Genomic DNA, 8,713 nt, shown 5'->3' with positions numbered 1-8,713 from the left:
ACCTGTTGTTACAAAAATCCCAGAGCAGGGGAATTCTGCCACCTGGGTACCTGCCTATGTGACTGGGCTGAAAGACGGTTATGATGAAGTCTCCGAGATTAAAAGGAAATGGGAGACGGGTTCCTTTTCTTGTTTATGCACTCGAAGCCAGCTCCAGCTCCCAGGCCAGAAGACAAGAGACAAACTGTAATAACTGAAAGAAATGATGCCCCCACCCCAACCCTGTCTCATCTGCCTCAGGCAGGAAGATTTTATTCATCAGGTGCCATAGACACAGAACCGAGGACATAGAATCTTTTCAAAAGCCTCAAAAACTGCACACCACAAACATTCTTGTTGACTCCAAGATACCAATAAAAAAAAAATCCAAAATCAAAATTTGTCTGTCTACAAAATACAGTATAATACAGTATAATATCAACTCCCTAAATTGTTCAATTTTGTATCCATCTTATATTTGAAAACGATTAGTGGATTCTTTCACTTCAAGGAATTCCTATGTATGATGCTTTCTGAGAAACCATAGCCACTAAAAATTAAATTAGCAAAATAATCTTCAAAGCAAAATTATAAAAATGCCCTCGAGACTATTTTAAAACAAAAATAATTCCATTTATAGTGAGATATAGGGGCATTTTGGTGTGTACAGTGCATCTAAAAGTTAGACTGCTTAGCTCCAACCCTGGTTCTGTGGGTCAGGGCCCATCAAAAATTTTAAAGAAACCAGGTATACACAGGCAGGAGTAATGAAGAAATGTCTTTGTAGACAACTGAACTGCTTGTTCACATAATCATTAAAGCTAGAAGGATCCCTGGTCATTATGTATCCCAGTACAAAGATATGGCTGCTCTCTGAGTCTCCAGATGCCAATTCTCCTTGTATAGGACAAGACACTTGAGGCTCAGAGAGGGGAAGGTCGTTCCCCAGGTCACACAGCAAAAACATTTATCAAATGCCAGAGACAAAGGGCTGAGAACCTAAAAGCTTAGAGGTGGAACTCCAAGACTCCTGCCTTCCCTGGCCATGATTCCATGCCTGTATGTTCTGTTTCCTTTGCACAGGCACTAAGGTCTTTAGCAAAACATCTAGATCTCTTAAGTTCACTTACTGTTCCAATTTTGGAGGGTTCAGCTCATAGTCTTAAATGCCTGTTGATGTCCACCACCACTTGTTTATCCCGTGGCTTTCCAACCTTGGTCCAGTTACCCTGTTTTCCAAGCCTTCTAACTGGAGGCCCATCTTATCTTATGCAAATCACCTTTATCCAAGATCTCCTTTCTAGCAGGGGGCTTAGTTAGCTGACTGGCCAATGCAGCCGCCACGTGGACAACTAGATACTTGGACCATGCCCTCTGCCGCCCCCTTGTGGCCACTAGGAGAGGTTTACTGTTTGGGACTCAGGGTCCCTGTGTGCCAAGCATATTTGGGCCAGCTTAATTACTCTTTCTGGAAAGGCTCCTTATTCCTGGATGGCTGTTACCTGGACAGAATTCCTCTCCTTCACTCACTCTTCCAATCAATTGTCCATGGCAACATCTGCCTCCCCACTTAGCAATCAGCCCATCAGCTCTCAAATATTCATTGAGTACCAGTCAATAGTGATAAATCTGGCAATGGGGAGGGGCGGGGGGGAGATGGGGAGCAGTACAAAGAGGATGTAAGATGTAGTCCATGACCTTGAGGAGTTCCCAGTCAATAAGGGGAGTAAAAACACACCAAAAATTAAAAAACAATTTGATGTTCTGTGCCAAGAACTTCAAGAATTCAGAAATGGGGTGAAGTAGTTAGGGAGGCTCCTTGAGAGAGAGATTTGAACTGATGTTTGGAAGATAAGAAGTATTTTGAAAACAGAAGTAAAGTAAAAATACCCTTATGAGTCTCTTTTACTTTCACACTACTGACTCACTACTTCTGACACCAGATGTGGGGGTTTTCCACACATCAAGCAGTTCTGCCACACTACCTGGGTCTCCTGCAATTTAACTCAATTGTGACACTGTCTGCCTGGAGATAGCATCAGATCCCACAGGTTAAGGGGTCGATCCCACCAGACTGCCCCCCACTTCAGATGCCAATTGCAGATCCAAGTTACCTGTGCTTCTGACTGACCAGTTATAACTTAGAGCTTCTCAAAAGTCCCTCCTCAAGTTTGACTAATTTGCAAGAGTAGCTCACAGAACTCAGGAAAACTTAACTTACTAGACTACGTATGTATTATAAAAGGATGTAACTCAGGAACAGCCAGATGGAAGAGATGCATAGGGCAAAGTCTGTGGGAATGGGTGCAGAGCTTCCATGCTGTTTCCAGATGGGTCATTCTTCCCACATCTCTACATGTTCACCAACTGGGAAGTTCTTTGAACTCCATCTTGTGGGGCTTCATTATTTAGATATGATTGATTAAATCATTGGTCGTTGGTGATTAGTTCAACCTCCAGCCCCTTTCCCCTTCTTGGAGTGAGGAGAGTGAGAGGTGGCTAAAAGTTTCAACCCTTTAATCACAAGGTTGCTTCCCCTGGCAACCAACCCCCCTTCCTTAAGGGTTTTCCAAAAGTCACCTCATTAACATAAACTCATATATGGTTGAAAGGGGCTTGTTATGAATAACAAAAGACACCCAATTCACTTTTATGCTTTTAATACTTAAGAAAGTCCAAGAGTTTTAGGAGCTGTAAACAAGCAACAAGATGAAGACCAAATATATATTTATCATAAATCACAATATCACAAGAAGGAAAGGAAGAGAGTAGTCTAGAAGGAAGCAAAGGCCATGAGAAATAACAAGTAAGATAAAAATTATGGCTAAGATAATTTTTCCAAGATAAAAGATAAAATGGAGATGAACTCCTTTCTTATTATCTTCTCTGGGTGCTCATACCACTTTGTGAGTCCTCTTGATAGCACTTAACACACTCTGATTCTGCAACGTTTGCATGTCTCCATTCCATTCATTAGGACCTTTTTAGTTGCAATGAACAGAAATCCAACCTAAATTAGCTTAGGCAAAAAATAAATTTATGGATTGAAATAATTGAGAAGGGCACGGATAGCACTGGCAAAAGATGTGACCAAATCCAGGGATGACATAACATCACCTAACTCTGTTTTTCAGTTTTCAGCCTTTGAGGACCACATTCTCTCCTACAGCTGGGCTTCCTCCAGAAATCAGGGAAGATGGCCTCCAAGGTAACCAGTTTCTTGTACTTCCAGCTGTGACTCAAGAAGCCAAAAAGAGTCTTCCCCACTAGTTTCATCAGAAGAGTCCCAGGAAAAGAACTTCACTGGCTCAGCACCCCTTTTATGCTCTTCCCTATGTCACGGGGGCTGGAAGTCTGGGAAATATATGTCTCAAATCCCTCCCTACAGACCTAGAGTAAAATACATCAATGAGAAGCACTTGCCAGGATGTGAAAGGCAGGAGAAAGACAGAAGCCAAATTTTGCTTCTCTGGCAATGTCAAACTTTTAGGTTTAGGCAGACAGAGACACTTTGCTGTCTAAGGATTTTCCTAAAAATCTCGGGCCTCAAGATTGGAGGCAGCTGTGATCAACCCTTCTGGTTTCTAAAGTTCCTTCAAATTCCTATGAAGCTGTTGGCAAAACTGGTGGTCTTCCTTGACCTTTACCTGTCCAGACTTTCCAATGTTTTTGTAAGAAACGTATTCCCTTTATTAAATTCCTTCCTACTAGAAACAACTCAAGCAGTTCTTGTTTGTGACCATACCCTAACCAATACATGCATACATCCCAGTGGTGGAGGAGGGGGAAGGGTCTGTCACTCTAACACGAGGAAAGAAGGAGAAGAATGTGCTAGCAGCCAAATTAAGAGCAATCACAAGTCCTCCTAGAGAATAGTGGCAAGTACATTCAGGTAGGTGGGATGAGATAAGACTATGGAAGCTGTTAAATGCCAGGCATTTGGACTTGATGTACTGAGGAAGAAGGAAGCCAGGTGAATATGATGGCAAGAGCCACATTTTAGGGCAAGCAGTATATTTGGGACAGATTACTGTGTGGGCAACAGGAAGGAGGCAGTGACAACAGCATTGCTCTAGAATGAGAAAGATGTGAAAACACAGAAACGGGTGCATCTGAGAGATGTGTTAGAAGAATAAATAGGATATTTTTGTATATTGTAATGGACTTAATAGTAATAGCTGCCATTTATGAAGTTACAATTAATTATACATCAGATAAGCTGCTATGTTCTTATGTTAGTCGTAATCCTGCAAAGCAAAAATCATCTATGTTTACAAATTTTAGGGATGTTAGTTAATATGCTCAAGGTCAGTCAGCTAGAGATCAAGGCCAAGACTTGCACTAGCCTATGTTGCTCTTCAAGGCCTGAACTCATTCTGCCAAGCTGTGCTGCTTTTCTTCCTATTACTGGTCCTTTTAGCAATTCTAAGGGTCACTCTTGATCCTCACTTGGCAAGAGCCAGTGGAGGACAACCAAAAGGGCAAAACCTTTATCTCTCTGACATGAAGCCCTGGGAAGAATACCATTATAAGGAAATCATCTGACAAATGCAAATTGAGGGATATTCTGCAAAACAACTGTCCTGGTTTCTTAAAAAAAATGTCACTTATGAAAGACAAAAAAATAAAGATGAAATACCGTTCTAGATAAAAGAGACTAAAGATATATGACAACTAAGTGTAATGAGTAATCCTGGATTGGATGCTGAATCAAAAAAAAAAAAATGCTAGCAAAGACATTTTATTAACAATTGATAAAGTAAACCAGATATTAAATTGTAATGTGTTAGCGTTATACTTCTTAAGTGTGACAATTTTATTGTGGTTTTGTGGAAGAATGCCCTGTTCTTTGGAGTTGAAATATTTAGGAGTAGTTCACTACAATGTTTCCAAGTAATTCTCAAATAAATTAGCAAAATTAGATAGATGATAGATAGATAGGGCACAGATGTGGCAAAATGCTAATAATTAAAGGATCTGTGGGATTAATTGTATTATTCTTGCAATTTTTCTCCAGTTAGAAATTTTCAAAATAACGAGTTGAGGGAAAAAATTTTAAGTGCATCCATCCCCATCTGCCCCACCCGCCCAAAAAAAGACAAGAAAAAAAAAAAAAGAGGAAGGCTTTCAGGTCGAACATACCTGAATTTTCCACTTACTACCTGTGTGACCTCTGAGCCTCATTTGCCCAGCTGGAAAATGGCTTTGTTAATGCTTATCGACAATGGTGGATATCATTGATGTGACACCTGGAGCACAGTGGCCAGCACATTGTTCTCTTATGTTCTCAGTGTTCACATTTGTTCTCCTCCCTTCCTCCTGCCTCATCCCCATTTCATCTCAGAGTTCATTAAACTGGCCACTGAGGAAGATTTTCTCAGGATAAATAAGAACAATTATGTGCCCTGTAGAGTGTATAGTTGACGCAACATGACACCCTGCAAGGACCCTAGAATGCAGGCTGGCTGACCCTCTGAATATGGGACCACAGAGACAAAAGTCAGAAATGCATCCACCCACGACATCCTGGCTTGTGCTATGGATTGGAGCTCGAGACTAGCCAGAGCTTTTCAAAGTGGGGTCATTGGCCCATCTGAGCAGAATCAGCTGTGGCTCATGTAAAACTGCAGATTCCTGGGTCCTACTAGGATGTGAGTTGGCTTCTCAGCAGTGGTGTTGGGCGTGTACATTCTAACACCGTTATCCAGGCGATTCTGAGGCACACTCAAGTTTGAGTGCCTCTGAGCCACACTGTGGCCATCGTGTATGTGCTACTTTATAGCAAAATTGGTCCACTGGAGAAGTGAATTCTTGTAGTTAGAACTGAATAGAACATAAAAAAGTATTAACCACCACAGAAATGTCCACAAATGGGAACAAACGGAAATACGAATCATGTCGTATACAGAGATAAAAGTGGGAGATTTAGGAAGAAAATAATGTTTCTCTCTGGGTTTTGCTAGCTCCACACTCAATGCATATGCATAAAATGCTGCCCCAGCCTTGGAGATAAGGGGAATCTGCAGTCTAGAGCCCCCAAATCCATCATGATCTGCACATTGGTACTAAAGGGATCAGTGTTGGTTCTGAGGCCCAGTCAGAAAGAGCCCCTCCACTTGCCATGACTCTGGGGAGCCGAAAAAACCAACAGTTTCCTCCTCTGGATGTGAGCAGTAAGTGTTGATTCTATAAAGCATTTCACAAACTCCAAGAGCTCCAGAAATTCTAATGACTGAGAGGCCCACTTAGATTCTGCCCAGATCTGCCAGAGCCTTCCAAGCCATGCCCACTGGCCTTACAGGACTCTCTTTGGAAAAGGTCACTGTGTTGGATGCCACCTGGGTGAAAAGAGCTGACAATGTTCACCTGGTTTCCCTGTAACCCACTGAGGGCTTGTCAGTGGATGTTTGGTTTAGAAGGTGGCTGGGATTCTCTCTTCCAACCAGGATATCAGATCATTTGGCCAGGCAAGTTCCCCTCTGATCCTGAGAATCCTCTATGCCAAACCAGCTCCTTCTCTGCAGGTATTTACCCACAGGGTCTGAATTATTCTGAGAGACTCAATTGTCCTACACTCAGCCTTACAGAGGGGAAGCAGCAGGACAGACAATTGGGCAGTCTCCACCCCCAGTCCACCCTCAAACTGAATAAAAAACTGAAAGCCATTTGCAACTTTAACTCTTTCTTGGCTCTGGCTAAGACCAACGCATCCTACTTAGAAGAAACTCAGATGGCAGCATGGCAACCATTTCAATTCAAGAAAAAAAAAAAAAATAACAAAGTATATCAGGAAAAAATTATGCATGAAAAGCAACTTTTAAAAATCGTCTTTAAGTATCACAGCCAAAATGAAAGTATGGAAATTGCATCAGAAGAACATTTTTTTGTGTGGTTTAACATTGAATAAATAAATCATTTTCCCAACTGTAGGACTTAAAGTAACATTTCACCTTTTCAGAAACTCTTAAGTTTATTTTGGAGATGAGGAGAATCAGATTAAAGTCTTTAGATTTATAATTTTATACCCTAGCACACACATAAAGTCATTCACATTGGAACCCAGGTAAGTGTAATTTTGGAGGTGTCAATATTTGCTGCCTTTATGCCTTCTTTTTTGATTGTTCCCTGCAATGTGCAAAGCCCTCGTGACGGAGCTGGGCCGGTCTAACATCTAACTTTGCACAGGAGAAGTGCTCAGTGGCAGGAAGGGAGGAAGAGGGGCAGCAAGAAAAAGAGTCTGCAATGATTCTACAAGGGTGACAAGTGCCCTTTTGCGTGGGGAACGTCTCTGGTTTCTCAGTAATGTGGTTCATTAAGGCTTGAGGTGATAACTCATATTTAAGAGCTATGATTTGTTGGATCTCTTCTGGATTCAATTCCACACACACGGTAACTCAGGGCCTAGCATTTGGCAGGCACCGAGCAAATCCTGGGGCTGGACTGAAATGAATAATGCACAGCCCCTACTGCCTGCCCTCCAGATGTCTCTCAAGGACAGGAGAGTCACACATCCTGGGCACCTGGCATCCGTGAAACTAATCAACCTGTGATTGTGGGACTCCCGTAGAAGAAAACCTGCTGGTGCTAGTGGGCTTGTATTTAAGTCCTCCTGGGCTGCAGAAAATATGCTGCTCTGTTCTTAATCACCGCTTGTTTCTTAACACAAAACAAAGCATAGCAAAATAAGCACAGCTTCCCTTTCCTGCCTCTGATACCTGCCTCTTCTAGTCTGTCTCAGCTCTAGCCTGCCTCCTCCAGAGGCAGTATCTGACTCTACCTAACCAGCTCTGGCGAGATCTGGGATTCTCATAGCCTCAGCCTCTTTGGGACTTGGGATGACCTACTGCTGCCCTGACCCTGTCTGGTCCCTTTCTGCCATACTTTCCACTCCACCATACGTATGAGCTCCAAGCCCTTTCTACCGGGCCTTCAGGCCTCCTGACCAGAGAGAACTTTATGCCCTCAGATCCCTCTGGTCTACTTCTGTTTCTTCCTGGCCTGACTTCTCCTGCCAATAAACTCCAGGTGCCAATGGTGACTTTCAAGAGTGCCATCAGACTGATGTATGGCACTGAAAAAGCCATCGCACTCAGTTTGCAACCTCCATAATTGATGCTGCAATTGCCAGAGGACAGGCAACTTGACCATTAAGATGCATCACTGCAAAGCAATTCAACCAATTGTCTTTCCTAGTACCCAGTTGCAGATCAGGCCCCAAAAGACAGAGCCTCAGGCCCCAAAAGACAGAGCCCTATTGTCATCAAAGGGACTTTCAAACTGGCTCTAGAACTTTAGCTACAGCAGAATCATCTGGAGGGCTTTCTGAGCCACAACCCCCAGTCAGAAAGACAATTTGTATTTCTAACAGGCTGATGCTCTGGCCCAGAGACCTCACTTTGAAAATCTTGAAAATCTCTGCTCTGGTCCAGTGGTTTTCTTTTTTTTTCTTTCTTTTTTTTAGGTGAGGCAACCCTTGGTTGACCTCACAAATTGCAAGGACCTTGTCAGCTTACAATCCCTTATTTATATTTATTTATTTATGTATTTATTTTTTATGCCTACAGCACCTGGTCTTCCTAGATGGTCTCCCATCCAAGTACTAACCAGGCCCAACCCTGCTTAGCTTCCGAGATCAGCCGGGATCTGGCTTGTTCAGGGTAGCATGCCATAGACAGATCCAGTGGTTTTCAAACTTGGCTGCATGTTGAACTCACCTGGGGAGGTGTTTGTTTGT

The 8,713-nt window shown here is 42.6% G+C and overlaps 1 pseudogene; it reads right to left on the bottom strand.

Moving 5' to 3' along the window:
• Positions 1-8,534: 8,534 nt before the first annotated feature.
• LOC111743833 lies at positions 8,535-8,652 on the bottom strand (annotated as a pseudogene).
• Between the last annotated feature and the right edge of the window lie 61 nt (positions 8,653-8,713).

Source organism: Pteropus vampyrus, unplaced genomic scaffold (genome assembly GCF_000151845.1).
Source record: "Pteropus vampyrus isolate Shadow unplaced genomic scaffold, Pvam_2.0 Scaffold123, whole genome shotgun sequence".
Lineage (NCBI taxonomy): Eukaryota > Metazoa > Chordata > Mammalia > Chiroptera > Pteropodidae > Pteropus > Pteropus vampyrus.
Note: the sequence above shows the minus strand (reverse complement) of the source record. Positions and strands in the feature narration are given on the sequence as shown.